The sequence below is a fragment of the Panicum virgatum genome, chromosome 3K (assembly GCF_016808335.1).
Source record: "Panicum virgatum strain AP13 chromosome 3K, P.virgatum_v5, whole genome shotgun sequence".
In the NCBI taxonomy this organism is placed as follows: Eukaryota; Viridiplantae; Streptophyta; class Magnoliopsida; order Poales; family Poaceae; genus Panicum; species Panicum virgatum.
Window position 1 is genome coordinate 44,490,619 of NC_053138.1, and position 16,890 is coordinate 44,507,508.

Sequence of the window (16,890 nt, forward strand, 5' to 3'; positions counted from 1 at the left end):
GGCGAGCGCCGGAGCCCGCCGCGGCGGAGAGCGCGAGGAGGGGGCGATTCGCCGGGCGGTGGGCTCGGAGGGGAAAGGAAAGAGAAGGTGGGCAGTGGCAGAAGGCGGGATTTTGAAGTGAAGCGGCGCGTGCGCCGGGAGTGAAATTTTTTTGTACAAAAAAAAATCGGTTTTGTCGTCTGGTTTCCACGGATTGGTTGCCTGGGCGGCGCACTGGTGCGGCGGTGCTGCTACCGCTCACGACTAGTCGGATGCTCGCTTGGCGTGCGCGGGAGTTGGTGCAGCGGGCGGCGGCCATTATGGGCGGGACATGTTTGGTTATGGGTGAAAAAGTTTTTATAAATTTTTTTATAATTTTAACCACTAATTAGAGATATTAAATAAATTTTAATTACCGAACCATCTCCACAACTATTATACTATATCAGCTACTGTAGCTAATGAGGTATTTGACCGTACAATCAACAGATAAGTAAGCGTAGTTACTGTAGCATCACTGTAGCCAATCATGATGAAACTTGGCTCATTAGATTCGTCTCAAAAAATTACACGCATCCGTGAAAAAGTTTTGCAAATAAAATTTTTTTAATACTCCATACATGCATTCGTTTTTTTGAAAAGTTTTTTACGGTGTCATCCAAACATGGCCATGGTCGTGCTGCGGCCTGCGCTATCAATGCAGATTTATTTGTATTTTTTTGTTTAGGTGAGCAGTAAATAAATGTGGTAAGAGTAGGTATAGGAACTGACTAAGAGCCTGCCAGATGTGACATGGTAATATGGTATAGAGAGAAACGAAGAGATAGTGAAACGAGCGCCTGGCGACGCGCCCGCCTCAAGCCGGTGGAGAGAAATGCACGGGCTACTATTGATTGGAGTTCCTGCATTGCATTAAATGTTTGTAGAGTCCATCACTATAATGCGGCATATTAGCATGCGTTGCAGCCCGCTGCGGGTGCATCTATAAACCACGCTCTAAAGGATTTTAAAATTTGACTTAAGGTCCTGTTTGGTTAAAAAAGGTATGTGCACTATTTTTAGTCTCTATGCTAAAACTTTTAGTTCCTACTCCCTCCATACTCAAAATAATTAATGTTTAGGACAACCTTCATAAAGGTATTTTTCAAAATAAATCTATTCATATAATTTTTACATTTTCAAACTCAACAATTTGAGAGTTATTCATTATTTATATTCTCAAGGTTTGACTCAAACCTTGTCCAAAATGTCAATTATTTTAGGTATGAAGGGAGTATCTATTTGGTTCCATGGACTAGAAGGATTAAAGGTCATTAAATAAAAAATGAACAAAGTATTCTACTACCCCTATTCTATATGCATGCACAGAGAAGACAGACACTCTGTTCAGCTGGCTGTGGCTGGTGGCTGATACTGATTTGTTGTGAGAAAAAAGTATTGCTGTCTGGCTGGTGTTGGTGGCTGGTGCTGATTTAGTGTGAGAGAAAAACACTATTAATTGATCGTAGCAGAACAGAGTGAGAGGAGGGGGACCACGGGGTAGGGGGAATCATAGGGAGATGTAGGTTAAAAGTTCTAAAAAGTCCTCAAGAGAAATTTCTCATTCTTTAGCCCTTAATCTCCTTTTAGCCTAAAAAAAATCTTTCTGTTTGGTTCTTTAACCCTAAAGTTATAGGGACTTATTCAAAAGTCACATTAACCAAACAGGGTCTTAGATTATCTAAAGGTCGGGTTGGGCTCTAATCTTGTACTACCTCCATTTCAAATTATAGTTCGTTTGACATTTTTTATCCTAAGTTTGACCATTCATCTTATTCAAAAAAATGCACAAACATTCTCAAATTCAAGTCATTTTGGGGATCTTGTATTGGTAAAGCAATCCATAACAAAAGAAATGATATTTTGTACAAATTTTTGAATATGACGAGTGGTCGAACTTAGGGTGTCAAATGACCTATAATTTAAAATGGAGGAATTATAATTTTGAGCTAAAATATATAAGGTCTAATTTGAATTGTGAAGAGCCTATTAAAGTCATGGTCCATTACCACCCGCAGTCGTAAAAGCTGCGACTATACACTATAGAGGAAAAGCATAAAAAATAGTGAATGCTAGAATTAGAACGATCGTGGGTGCGTAGAAAAAATCGGACCTTATGATCCATATTGAAGAGTTAAGAATCGTTATATTTTTGCGAAAGAGTTAAGTATAGTTGTTGCAATTATTTTTTTTATATTGTGCAGTGGATGTTGCATAAATATGATATTAATGTTGCTGTGGGAATTTTCTACCCGTGAATAGGATATCAAAGTTATTTGTATATATATTTATTTGATGTTCCAAGTGTTGATTTCTGATCTTGTGATTGCAATTGTTATTTATCAATGTTGTGATGCACCATTCGATAAAATGATCAAATGTCCGAGCGCTAGTAGTGCTCGAAAAAAAGGTGAAATAGCCCAAATCGTCTCTCAACTATCGCTTAAAGCTCAATTTCGTTTCTGAACTTTAAAAACACCCACTTTGATCCCTAAACTATGCTAAATAGGTTAATTTTATCCTCCTAACGATGTGGCGTGCCACCGTGGACCGCTTTGGCGCTCAGATAGCTCCATGATGGAAAGCACGATGCCACCAATATTTCAGCGGTGCTAGGCGGCGCATTCTCCCTGGGGAGCATCGTCGCCGGTCCTGTGGATCCATTTGTTGCCTCCGCAGCGGTAGCGCACATCTTTCCTACACAGCTCGGAGTGGTGTCCAAGTTCGACCCTTTCCCCCAAACGGATCTTGGCGACAGGATCTCAGCCGGTGTTGTTCTGCAGCTACTGCAGCTACTCCACCTCCCACCTCCGTTCTCAGTTGGTCGCCAACGATTGTAGCAACGAGGAAGAGAGGGAGCGGATCGGGGGGAAGGAAACGGTAGAGACAACGATAAGAAATTTTTTTTAACAAATGGCACTCGACGAGTGCGTTTCTATTAATATAGCAGAAAAATACAAGACTACGGCCCTGGGAGGCCATAGGCAGGAAACAAAAAGAAAAGAAAACAACAAACTCGCCCGGTTGGATTGGGATGTCAACACGGATTACCGCTCAACTATACTCACTGGCCGGTTGGATTGGAACATCAACACGGTCAAACTCTATTCACAACGACGACAGAGGAGAAAAGACACAACCGCAGCTTCCACCCACCATCGCACTCTTGTGGCTATTGAAACATCTGAAGTGTTCCAGCATTGATAGAGGAGCAGAAGGGGTAGACACCACCACACCAAGAGGCCGCTGCCGTGCAGGACCCAACGCCGCAGTGCTGCTGCACCCAAACCGACCGCCCGACGGCATGAAAAACACCAAGTCCAGAGCAACCCAACGTGCGGGGGCCTCGCCACTTCCGCCATTGGACACCTCTCTCGCGTGCGTGGGGACCTCCAACCCGCAACTCAGCACGCCTCTCTCGTGTGCGGGGGCTTCCAACCCGCCACACGGCACCACGCTCCGTACTCGTTTCAGGGATTATCGTCGAGGCAGCAAGAAGAGGTGCCCCGCCCCGCCGGGAACTGAACCAAGCCGCCAGACCACCGCCGTGGTTCGAAATCATCACGTTGCTTTCCCCCTCGCACGAAGACACCGACCTCGAGCCAGAAGACCGAAGATGTCGCCCGCGCTGTCTTCCGACGTTGTACCGAATCGGAAGGGTTCAACCGTGTTGAAACCCCCGCCGCGATCCGCTGCAGGCCAAGCCGTCACTAATTGTCGTTGCCGCTAGCGCCGTCCTTCAAACGTTGTCCCGTACCGCACTGGAGACTGCCACGCAGCTCCAGGCGCCGCGGAACGCTGCAAGCAGACGAACAATAGCCGAGTGATGACCCCCGGCCACCAACAGAAGAGCAGGCGTCTTGGCGTGAGGTAGGCAACCCCCTTCTCCGCACGCCCTCCGACAGATTTGTCACCACCGGCCGAAACAAATCGCGAGCAGCAGGCCGGCCAAGTCGCCGAACGGTGTCTCTAGAGACGACGCCTCCAAGGAGGTCACGACGCCCAGAGGCGCCGCCGTCGCTCGTTCAGGAGTTGGACCGGGTTTTCACCCAGATACCTCGTGCAGGAGGGTTACAACTCCAAAATGACGCCCTCAACAGGGAGAGCGACACCCGGAGGCGCCGCCGTCATTTCACGAGAATGAATCTGGCGAGGGATTTCGCCCGGAGTGCCGGCACCCCACTGCACGCGTTCGTCGCCTCAAGCCGGCACCATCACTGCGGCCGCCCCAACCGAGAAACGCCACTGTCCCAGCTCCACCAAGCCCGCTGCCGAAGCTCTCTCCCAGCAGCAGACACCCCGCACGCGACCGCGCCGCCGAAGCCGCTGTCGCCCCGCCATCCCACGACCGTAGGAGGGCCGGATCCGGTCTCCCGGACACCAGATGTACCGCCACGAGCCGCCGCCGCCGTGCGCCATCGCCACCTCCGCCGCAGGCCGACGCCCCACCGCCACGCGCGCGATGTGGACCCGCGGCCACCGGATCCAGCAGACGCCGTGCCGGATCTGTGGCCTCACAGGAAGGGCCTGGCGCTGCCCGCGGCCGTAGCCGCACGCCACCGTCTGCGGCCGCTGCCCACGACCCCACCTAACGCCTCCACTTCGCGGACCACCAGTACCACGCGCCGTCGTCCCAGGCGCCGGCAACCGGCGCTAGCACTCGCCCCGCGTCCTCCCAGATCCGCGCAAACCGCGCCCTCTCGCGACGTAAGAGCCCCGCCGCCGCCGTCCTAGTAGGGACGCGGGCTTCCGAAGCCCTGCTCAGGCTGCGGCGAGGCGCGAGCGAAGGTGGGGAGAGGCGGCGGCGCTGGTGGCTTGGTGCCGCCCGTGTCGCCCCCGGGAGGAGAGCGACGCGGGCATGGAGTCTTCGCTGCTACAACAATAAGAATGGATATTTTTTTAAAAAACAACGATAAGAATGGATTTTTTTTGAGGCAGGACTATACATTGGAGAGTTTTATTCTCGAAAATTAGATCATACCATTAAAAGATTGTGATTTTAAAAAATATCACTAAAAGATTGATTCGTTATTGATATCTACCATTTCAGTTATCTCTCACGCTAACTTCTAAAGCGCTCGCCTACTGCTCGTCTTGGCCCGTGTATCCATGGCGCAGCTTGTGTTCACGCCTGTCTTCTTGCTAGACAGCGTGCCCCGCGAAAGGGCATTTAGTCTAGTAGTTACAAAAGTCTCGGTAGCATCTGAGATCCTGGGTCCGACTCCTCATAAGAGCGAATACTCTGGAATTTAACGGTGTTGTGCATTAAGTGGTAGGCGACGTTCCTATCGACAGTGAGGCGCTTGTGGTGACTTCGTCAATCTCGAGGATTTGTCGATCCAGTCTTCGAAAATGCTCATAGCGGTAGGGTTTGCGTACGTGTGTTCATAGGAGTGTCAGTGTGCGTGCGTTGTGAGTGTCTGAGTTGTATTGTGTAATTTAAAAAAAGATGGTGTGCCCCCCGCCTCCCGCCCCCACAGCACCTGCAGCTGCACGCATGCCTCAAGATGGCAACGGGTATCTGAAATCCGAGTACCCGACGTGTTTATCCGACAAGAAGACGAATATAGAATGAGTTTTCTACTAGTTGGTATGTTATTGAACAAAATCTTGTACCCATCAGATATGACAGGTACGGATATGAATGTATACTACTCATACCCGCCTAAGAAATACTCGAAAAAAATAGGCTAGCCTAAGTGATTAACTCATTTTAGCCCGTATGGTCTATGAATTTGGCCCAAATCCAATTTCTATTAGGAAAAAACTAACCCACGACATGTTGAGCTGACGCGCGAGTGCGCGCCGGCTCATCTCTGGCCTATTTGTATCCACGGCCCAATAAGCCCATGTGCTAGATTTTTCTCTGCTTTGCGCTTAGCGCCTACGGCCCACCGACCCTATATGCATGTGCACAGATCCTGCAACCTTCGTACTCATGCACAGCAAGCGTGAGGAGAAATGAACTTTTTCTTATATGAACATATTCCAAAAAATGTTTTAACTACTTCATATTACTTCTATTTTGAGAACTGACTGCACCAATGGGTTCTACGGGACGAGATGAACAAAACTAGATCTCATTTGCATATATTTTAACGATGTTTTACACTAGTAACAACTTATTTGCTGACCTGCTCTCTTTTCTCTAACAACTTATGTGCATATCATATTACTTTAGAATAACAACTCATGTGTACATGACTATTCTTTTGTAGCAACTCATGTGTACGAGTGTATAATCGATTTCATTTGCAATAACTTATATCTTGTATGTGTGGCATATAATAGATGATGTTTTTTTGTAACTTTTATTTTATATGTGCGAAAAATCTTTTTTATATACATTTTGTATATAAATTTGTGTGCATGACAACTTTTTTTTACTTCTCATGTGTATTTTTTAGTTTAAAGAATACTACTCATGTATATGACATTTTATGTTTATGACAACTTATGTACATGATCGATTCTATTTTTGTGACAACTTATGTTCTTAACAAAATATAATTTTGTGCCAACGTTATTTTTAATAACTTATAAATATTTTTACAGCTACTATCTTATATGTCTGGTAACTTATATTTTATATGTGTGGCAACTCACAACTCATGTGTATCATAAATTTTATCTTTTGGCAACTTTGTTTTATGTATGTGACAACTCTTATTACAATTTATATATAAACTCATGAGTTTGATGTTTACTCTTTTTTTACTACTTATATGTATGATATTTTGTGTTCGTGACAACTTATGTATATGATAGATTTTGTTTATAGCAACTTATGTTTAAAACATATTAAGCTTTTGTGGAAACTTTGTTTATACGATAATTTATAAATATTTTCTCAGACAACTTTTACCTTACATATCTGGCAACTTATGTGCATGAACCTTCTATTTTTGTGGTAACTTATTTATATAACGTATAGTAACTTGCTACCAGTTTAAAACATTTTTAAAATATATACAAGTGAGATCTAGTTTTGACCGTCTCATCATGTAAAACACAATGGTGTAATCGGTATTCAAAACAGAGCTCGTATGAAGGATATAAAATATTTTTTTAAAAGCTAGGTTGAAAATGACATCCCCAAGAGCCCATGTGGAAAACTAGATGTCGATTACGGCACGTGGAAGGCAAAAGTGCAGGGAGAAGATGCAGAATTGCACGTGGGAGGCAAAAACACAAGGAGAGGTGTTGCGCGCTCTCCGCGCAACGGGTCGTGTTTTAATGTCACTAGAACATTAACGCGCACCCTATCATAACATAAACATTTGGTTTTAGTTGAACAGATAGAAATTATTTCAGAGCAGGTTAACATTAAGTACCATGTAATTACAAATTTCATGTACCTAAACTCCAAATGTCTACTCTAAAAGAACCAATTCATCTCCTCTCCTGCACATTGGCAAGACCAACCACTTCTTGCAGATTTCATTACTAATTGCCAAGAGATAACCATTTAGTGTAGGAAGATCAATGACCATTTCTGTAGTGCGGTCTAATAGGATGATTATAGCACAAACATATACATTACAAAAAGAATTACTCATACAAGTAGACACAACTAAATAATAAAGTACACCAAAAGACTCAAATAGCCCTGCATTAGTATCCCATCAAGCTATTTTTCCATGGTGGAAAATTTTGAAGCTAACAATAATTTCAAAGATTATTAAAAGAGTAATCCAAATTGGTGTTGGTACAGCCAACAATTGCTTTCTTGTAGAGCATCAGCTCGTTCTTATTTGTAGTTTGTGTCAGGCAAAGGTCTTCACCTTGTTGGCATGCTACTGATCCATGGACAGGAAAACTCACAGTTAAATCAAAAGTCACCTAATCTTGAAGCCCAATATACCAGCTAATGAATTTTGCTCATCTGAACACCACCTCTGACAATGAATAGAAAAAGAGATCTTTTAGAGGAACTATATCATTTCTCTTATAGCTGTAACTAACACCTTTAACCAATTGTCTTCATTAGTATCACCTGATGTTGATGTGTAGAACGCGCCCCATCCAAATGAAGCGTAGTCCGCACATTGAGCCAAACAGAACCACATTAGTACTGCCCCAAATAACTTTAATTAGCCTATGAACACAATAATTAATATTTTACGACCAACTTTACAACACATTAATTAAAACACAAACATGAGTGTGTGTCAAGCCTATAAACAATTTTCATGATTCATCAGAGGGCCGCAAATCTTGTACAAAAGTTTTGCAAAGTTCACATCCATAACTATCTGCAGAAAAATACTATGCAGATTTTAGTAAACCTAGGACTATGTATTAAATACTGAGCAAATTATGTGGGAAGCAAACTAAGATCCAACCTTTCTAGGCAAGCGACTAAATAAATATGTAGCCTGAACCTAGGATGGAGCCTGGATGAGAAAGAGTAAAAGTTGCAGTCAATCAACCAATTAGCACATGTAAAGAAACAAGAGTAAAATGCATCAAGCAAGCAGCACTATGAAAGGAAAAAGAATCACTACAGAACTATTAATTCAGAAAAGGAGGACACACACTCCAGACAAGTTAAAGAAGCATAATTAGCCAAAAAAAAGCAGACTAAAACAATCCTAATCATATTGCTCTAAATCCAAGAGCCTAGCTTCTGGCACAAGAAAGAGTAAAAGTTGCAGTCAATCAATATCCACTGCAGGAGATGGAACATAAGAGGCTGATCCCAACCAAAATCAGACAACTCACCTTCCTGTATGGATGGCTGCTACTACGGCTACATCACGAACGCCATGGCCAGCTATGCACCTGCATAAGAACACCAGAGAACCGCATATTAGATCAAGCCACTTCAAATCCGAAGCAGTAGGAATGGACAAAGACGCAGGTATCGATCGTACGGTCTGGGTAAGGATGGACGCGTGTCGATCCTGGAGATCCCAGGCGGCGATGCTTGGGGCTTAGTTTGAGGAGCTCCAGGGTACCCAACTACTATATATGCAGGGGGAATTTAGAGAGGGCAGGAGCACCCAAAATAACAAACCTTCCTTGTATGGCTAATTTAACTAATGTACATGCAGAACAAATTGAATACTTGAGGCACAATCATTCAAGATTTAGTGAAAGCGGAAATAAGAACCCACAGCTAAAACAGTTAAACATGTACTGCCCAATCGGAACTCGTAGCTTTGAAGCAAGAGGAAGAAATAGAAATACAAAAGAAAACATTATTCACCTCTGTAGTATGTGTTTTATTCATTCTACAAAGTACAGAAATCTTGGCTTAGCTCATGACAACATGAGATCAATTTTATACTTTTATTACTCTGATTGTACAAAGAAACATTTGATAATTTGAATTCTATGTCCTAGTTGTTCCCTTCATTTTAAATCCATGTAGCAAGAACACATTTTGAGGTTTGGAACAAAAGGCTACTAGTATGGTTTTGAGCCTGACAAAAAAAAACAGTTACGCTTTCGGTTTACAATATGTGACTTGAGCGTAATGGAAGTAAAGGTCACATGTAGAAGTTCTACAAACTAAACCTATAGGATTATCCCTACAAAGGTAGCTAACATGGAACCCTATTCAAGCATTGCAAAAACCTGGCATTAAATCGCTTAACCAAAATCATGAACTTTGAAGTATGAACTGTAAGATTGAAAATTAAATCATCAAGCAATCAGATCAGGTCATAGAGGAGGAAATCGAAACAAGCAGCCTCGGTTATCAATATTCCTCTCACAGGACGCAATTGATGGGTGAAATCAAGACCCGTGAGAGAAATTTGTGTTCTCTCCCCTTGTTCTTCTTGGAGCAGCAACTTGTATTATGCTCTTTGTCATCTGATCTCATGTCTTATTTGAATGGTTCGCTACATCCAAAAAAGAAACATGGACGAATCTAATCTAAACAAAATGGAAGGATGAAAAGAATTAAAAAGGAATAAGAGAGAGTGACAGAGTGCAGGACGAATATCTCACCAAGTCTAAGGTGGGAGGGAAGGAAACTGCCGCTCGCAGCAGAGTTGTCATGGGGAAGCACCTGGGCCTGCTCGAGCGTGGGCTTGTCGTGGTTCCTTGCCACCTTAACAGATCTGAGGAGAGAGCTGAGAGGGGCCGCGCCACCATCATCTTCCCTCGTATTCTTGCTCACCCCGCAGCTTGGATCTGAGGAAGAGAGAGAGAGAAAGAAAAAGGAGATTGGAGAAGCAATGAGATCAGGACGAGAGAAAAAGAAAGGGGTAAACAGAGAGATCACAGGGCCACAATCACGTGGATGTACAAGTTTGAGTTCTTGTGCCCTTTGCGCCGCCGCTACTGAGCTGATCCCGCCCCGTGCTGCTCGGCCACCTTGCGCCGCCCCTGCCCCAGGCTGACATCCGGGTCAGCGGGCCTGAGGAGGAAGCCAGCGAGCGCAAGGAGGAAGAGGGCGGCGAGGTAGCGGCCCCCATGGCACAAGCGGCGGCGGCGGTGGCGGATGGGGATGAGGAGCACGGTGGGGGAGTCGGTCGGGTGGTGTTCGATGTAGAGAGAGGGCGACGGCGGGGAGCAGGAAAGGGAGGAAGGCGGCGGCGAGGAGGTGAGTAGGCGAGGGGAGGCGGTGCCGAGGAGCCGGGGAGGAGAGGAGAGGCGGCGTCAGGGAGCAGGAGAGGGAGGGAGAGTGTGCGTGGCGGCGTGCGGGAGGGAGAGGGGGGGTAGGGTTCGGGTGCGGCGGGAGGGTGCAAATGGAAAAGTGCCATGCGGGGGGTTTCCGCAAAAATGACAGGATTGTCGAATTTCTTCTTCTTTGTATTGAAATAAACATTAGTTAGAGGACCTGAGTGAAAAATTAACGAACACGGTTACTGTGCTGACCGGACGAGATGGGTTCGTATGCGATTTTCAAAAAGTATAAGCTTTTTTGCAAAATGTCCAGAGCTTGCCGAGACGCGACACACGTCCCATTTTTCCCGTGGGACGCGGAGAGCAGCTCAAACAGGGGTAGGTTTTAATGTCATTCTTTCTATTAGCTTGCTGGGATGAGCTAATGAGCCACCTGCTGTATTTCTATTTGTTTATTGCAATGAAGTTTGACGTGAATATACGATATTTTATATGTAATTCTTAGGTATACTTTCTATTATTTTTTACGTGAATATATGATATTTGTATGTAATTTTCAGGTATACTGAACAGGTGCGGGTTACCTCTCGGGTATAGATATGGAAGCATTTTTCTACTCGTGTGCGGGTACGGATAACCTGATGGGTAAGATTTAGTTTTGGCGGGCACCGGTATGGATGGTCACTACCCATCGGTACGCACATGTTGCCATCCCTATGCGCGCCGTAGTCCTAAACTATTCATTTGATGTTATAATTTGGCTAGAATTGCTTATTATGATTTTCTGGCCTGGACTTTTATTTTGGTAAATGAGATGTGTATAAAGCTGAATCTGGTTAGCTGATAATTAATATTTGGTTGAAATTAGGCCCAACTTAGTGGCCCAATCTGATTTTTGCCCATCCACAAATAGGATGTGGTGCTGATGTCACCTGTCACGTCAGCACCACTTACCACATCATTGCCATGTCATCAGCCACGTTAATGTACACATCATCATCGCCTTCCACGTCATCGCCATTTCATCAGCCATGTCATCCTCCATGTCATTAATATGTGATGTGGCCATTGTGATAAATATTATACTATTTGTGATGCTTATTTTTGCCCTAAAAAATGTGTTTGGATTGGGCTACAGGGGCCTGGGATATTTTGTGACAGTTTCAAAATGTCATGGATTAAGCAAAATGTGATGATTTTGTTAAAAACGTCATGTGTTGCAATCTATGATGCTCAATACATGATGAAATTTAAGATCATCATAAATACTGATTTATGATGGTGTTTCAGTGATCTATAATAAAATTTATTCGTCATATATCAACATATTTCTTGTAGTGATATAAAGAATTAAATAGATTTGATTACTTTTAGTAGATTATAGGGAGAATATACTTCCTTACACTTACCTGTATAGTCTTTTTCAAACAAATAGCTAGTCAAATATCTACCTTCTATCTCACTTCATTTTTATGAAAGGGCCAAATAGTTGATACCGGCTACCACCCCTCCGTTCCAAGATTTCTATTTATCGCACACAACTTTTATTTTTGAGATTACACAGTATGACCCAGACATTCATAACGCATGCCCACTCATACCTCTATGAACTCTATGAATACACGTACACAAACCCTACCTCTATGAGCATCTTCGAAGATTGAACTGGCAAATCCTTGAGATCGATGAAGTCACCATAGACGCCTCGCTGTCGACGAAAATGTCGTCTATCATTGAATGCACAGCGCCGTTAAATCGCAGAATATTCACTCCCATAGAGAGTCGAACTCAGAACCTCAAATGCTACCGAGACTCTTGTAACCACTGCTACATGCCTATTTCTTGTCTATTTCCGTCGAGGCCCATCAAACTCTTTACCCATGTTCTTCCCTTTTGTCTCTCCACCGTTCATTTCTTTCTGCCTAATAGTTTCGAACAAAATAAAATGTTTCAAACAATCTTAAGAGATTAAAGAAATCCTTGAAAAATTTCAAACAACTTTAATTGTTTGAACAAAATAAATATTTTGAACAATCTTAAAAGATTAAAGAACTTTTTAGCAAAGTTCGAACAAAATTGAATGTTCGAGCACCGGAAAGATTAAAGATTTTTTTGGCAAATTTTGAAACAAAACTGAATATTTTGAACAAAATAAAATGTTTCGAACATTCTGAAAAGATTAAAGAACTTCTTTGTAAAGTTCGAAACAAGATTGAATGTTTCGTAGAAAAATAATATGCTTCTAACATTCTGAACTTCTTTTTGCAAAATTTTAAATAAAATTGATTGTTTCGAACAAATAAAACGTGGCGACCCATTGAACAGCTAATCAACCATTTGGCAATTACGCATTTACAAGCCTCCATTTACTCATTCCCGGCCTACTTGCTGAAGGCCAGACTTGATGCCGACAGGTGTTATGTGAAGCTGGTGAATCATTAATTGGCTTCTGCGATATGTTCCCACAGAATCGCTCGCGCTACATATAGACGGCCGCCCTCCCCTCCCTCAGGACAACATTGTTCACTACAAGAGTTTTTTCTCAGGAATTACTAGCTCGCTGTAACCAAATAACAATCAACCTCTGATTTGCAACATTGTCCATTATTCCCATTATCTTCCACCTCTCAACTTTTAGGTACTTGTATTGTAGTAAATCCACCAAAGAAATTTTGCTCTATACTGTTATGCCCTGTCTTTACATGTCTGGACAAGAAAACACTTCAACCAGAACTGCACAGAGGGAGCATTGATCCATGCGTTACAGAGGGTGGTAGTACAGTTTCAACAGTTGTTTCAGAGAAGACATAGTTATTACCAATATATTAGTCTGACCATGAATTAATAGTATGTATACAATTCAATTTATAAACTAGTTATGAAGAGAATCTAAAAATATACTCTATTTTTAAACTACAATCTAAATATACTGTTTCAAAAGCTAATTTGAAATATTCAACTCTATGTTTAAACTACTTATGAAGAGAATCTAAACATATACTCTATTTTTAAACTACTTATGAAGACAATCTAAACATACTATTTCAAAAGGCTAATTTGAAATATTCAAAGAGATACTAATGGTCAAAGTTCAAACATGTTGAAGGCATGCATTCTTAACCGACTATTATGTGTAAATCACGGGAATATATGTTTCCAAGGTCATTAGACCATTGCATATAAAATCTGCATCGCCACTTGGTAAAAACATAAACAGATTCATTTTCCACAACCTTTTTTAATTACGAAGTATGGCAAGGTTCATTCCTAGTCAAGTGGTGTCGCGCAGGCACGCTTGACGGCGGCACAAGCCCCGGATTGGACCATCAGAGGGAGGACGAGCACGAGAGGAAGGGCACGGAGCGAAAAAAGTGTATGTTTACCCCTTTTAGAAAATGGATAAAAATCTGACCTTTTGCATCATTCAATGCATACTGTCATTGTCGATTATTGCACGTCGATGACATATTTGGAAAACTATAAAAGTAAATTTCTCTAGATTATATGATACTCATATCATTCACATAATCTCAAGAGAAATCACCGGCCATTCTTTTTGTAGACCTTCATAGCCACCACTGCCACAGCATGGCAGGCTATTTGGATATCGTCCCTTTCCACCTCCTTTTGCAATAGCTTCCAGAATCTGAACCAGTACGCTCCACGGAATATTACCTGCATAAAAGATGTTAAAGGTTTCTTGTTAAAAATAATATCATTGCTATATAGCCCACTAAGATTTTGCGCTTAGTGGTAGCATCTTTGTCACTTTGCCGTTGCTGCATAATATGATATCGATCAATGCTATTAGGTGTTTTGATCTGTAGAGCAATATTATAATTTGCCAAACTGATATAGCAAAATGATAGTCAAAGAAAACATGTTTGTATTGTTTCATTATGATTGCAAAAGTCACATTTTGAATTACCATTACACACTAGTAGAAAACAAGCCAAAGGTCCACCCTAAAAGTACCGGTATGAAGATGAACCGGTACCTATGCTAGCATAGGTACCGGTTCATCTTCATACCGATATTTTTGGGGTTGATGGAATCTATGGATGAGCCTTAGGTACCGGTTAGTAACACCAACCGGTACCTAAGGCTCACCATAGGTACCGGGTGGTAACTTTTACATTAGTACCGGGTGGTACCATCAACCGGTACATATGGATGAGCCTTAGATACTGGTTGGTGTTACCAACCGGTACCTAAGGCTCATCCAAGGGTTACTTCAAAAGGAAAATGTCTCTCTTCCCATCACAAGTGATGTGTAGGTGAGATGGTAAGAAATGTGCACATGACGCAAGAAGTCCCAAGTTCGAATCCTAGCCACCACCGCATGCATATTTTTGACAAAAATGAATGCCATTGGTACCGGTTGTGTTACCCGGTGTTAAAGCCAAGAGCCTTTGGTCTCGGTTTCGGGGTGCCGATTGGAAAAACCGGTATCTAAGGCTCTATTCAACCGGTGCCTAAGGGCCTTTTTCCAGTAGTGACAGTTTCTTTTGATTAAGTTATCTTTATTAGTTAAGGTAACCCCTCTTCCAAGATACCAAAAGAATATTTTTATTTTAAGAGGAAGTTTTAATTCCATATACCCAATTTCCTAGGACCGGGATAAGTACAATCATTAATTGTTTGTACATAGATTGAACGGAGAATTGTCCATTCCTTTGTAGGACCCATGTGAAAACACCTCTTTCCTGACAAAGTTGAACATTAAGGCACAAAAAATTTTCTATGGTGCCCATCACATCGAATGTTCAGACACATACATGGAGCATTAAATGTGCTACAGTACCAAAACCAATAACTTTTCACCAACTAAACAGAGCCTAAGCAAATGAGTTATAATGTATTGCCAGACAATTAATTTATCCCAACAATGACTTCAGCCACTGTGTCTGGTTTCCTTCTAACAATATTATATAAAAGTTAAATACACCAGCGGCCCTTGAACTTGTCCTCAGATGTCATTTAGGTACACGAACTTGCAAAATTGAAATCTGGCACCCCAAACTTGTTAAGTTATGCCATCTAGGTCCATAACCCTTCAAAGGGTATGAATATACGAAAAAAACCCTTAAATTTTATCATCTTCTATATCTACATCCTCCCCATCCCTTTCACCTCTCTCTCAATCCGTTGGCAAGCGCCGCCTGTGGGATTGAGAGAGAGGTGAAAGAGACGAAAAGGATGTAGATATAGAAGATGATAAAAGTCAAGAGCTTTTTTGCATATATTCATATCCTTTGAAGGGTTATGGACCTATGCGGCACAACTTAACAAGTTCGGGGTGCCAGATTTCGATTTTGCAAGTTCGTGGACTTAAGTGACACCTGAGGACAAGTTCGAGGGCCGTTGGTGTATTTAACTCATTACATAATAAATGATATTGTTCATGACTTTAGCCAATATGATTTGACAACCATCCTTTAACTTTAATATAAATGACCCCCTTTTAAAAATTTTAAATGACCCCCCCTTTTAAAAATTCATTCTTGACTTTCATAAGACCAGACCAGTATTAAGAATCTCCAGAGTCGCCTTGTACTTGTGTAAAAGATTTACCACCCAAATATTTGTTTCAAAGTAAAGCCAAACCCTATCTTCGTCAAGTAGCCTATAAAGCTATTTGCTGAGAAGACATATATTCTTGACTGCAAGATTTATCCACTTACCTGGTACGCGGGATTGTGTACGATGCATGTTGCTCCTGAGAGCTTCTCCGGTGAGCGGCTTACTACTGCATAAGCGAAATTTAAGTAGCCCGTTTAGGCGGGCTTTTTGCTTATTTTCGCCGATAGTCCGCTTATAATTGAATTGAAAACAAAGGCCTGTGAAACTTACAATGGTAGTGAGAAAAGCTGGTCTGGCAACTATACTCTGTTTCGTTAAAAGGTGCAATTTATTGGGTGTTGACACATGGTATCCGGGATGCAACTCAGACATAGAAAATTGTTGATGAAATAGAATTACTTTCTTTCTTTATTTGCAATATTTCCCGAGACACTCCTATCATTTTCATTCGCATGCGTGTTGATCATGATATTGCTGGACTGACCGTTCGCTTAGTAGTGCTGACCATGCCAGAGCCAATCCATTATGATCCCGATATTTCTACACCTAAAACTTTCATATAACTGTACTACACTTAGCTACGTCATTATCATGCTTAGTCAACTCATCAAGTGTAGTGTCACTCGCTCTGTATAATGCAAGTTGATCCCAAACCTAATCCTGTAGCTGGGACACTTGTGGTCTAGTTTTGTGAACCTATCCTTAATA

General features: G+C 42.4%; 2 long non-coding RNA genes across 3 annotated transcripts; both read right to left on the bottom strand.

Moving 5' to 3' along the window:
- Positions 1-7,485: 7,485 nt before the first annotated feature.
- Positions 7,486-9,143, bottom strand: LOC120701488. 2 transcript variants are annotated; one of them, XR_005686124.1, is made up of 5 exons: positions 8,895-9,143; positions 8,743-8,802; positions 8,364-8,414; positions 8,015-8,273; positions 7,486-7,916 (listed from the first exon to the last, which is right to left on the bottom strand). It is a non-coding gene; the product is annotated as an uncharacterized LOC120701488 (long non-coding RNA). The 2 variants fall into 2 exon arrangements; XR_005686123.1 differs by having other exon boundaries at positions 8,015-8,414.
- Positions 9,144-9,293: 150 nt separating this feature from the next.
- Positions 9,294-10,616, bottom strand: LOC120701489. The gene is made up of 2 exons (XR_005686125.1): positions 10,280-10,616; positions 9,294-10,164 (listed from the first exon to the last, which is right to left on the bottom strand). It is a non-coding gene; the product is annotated as an uncharacterized LOC120701489 (long non-coding RNA).
- Between the last annotated feature and the right edge of the window lie 6,274 nt (positions 10,617-16,890).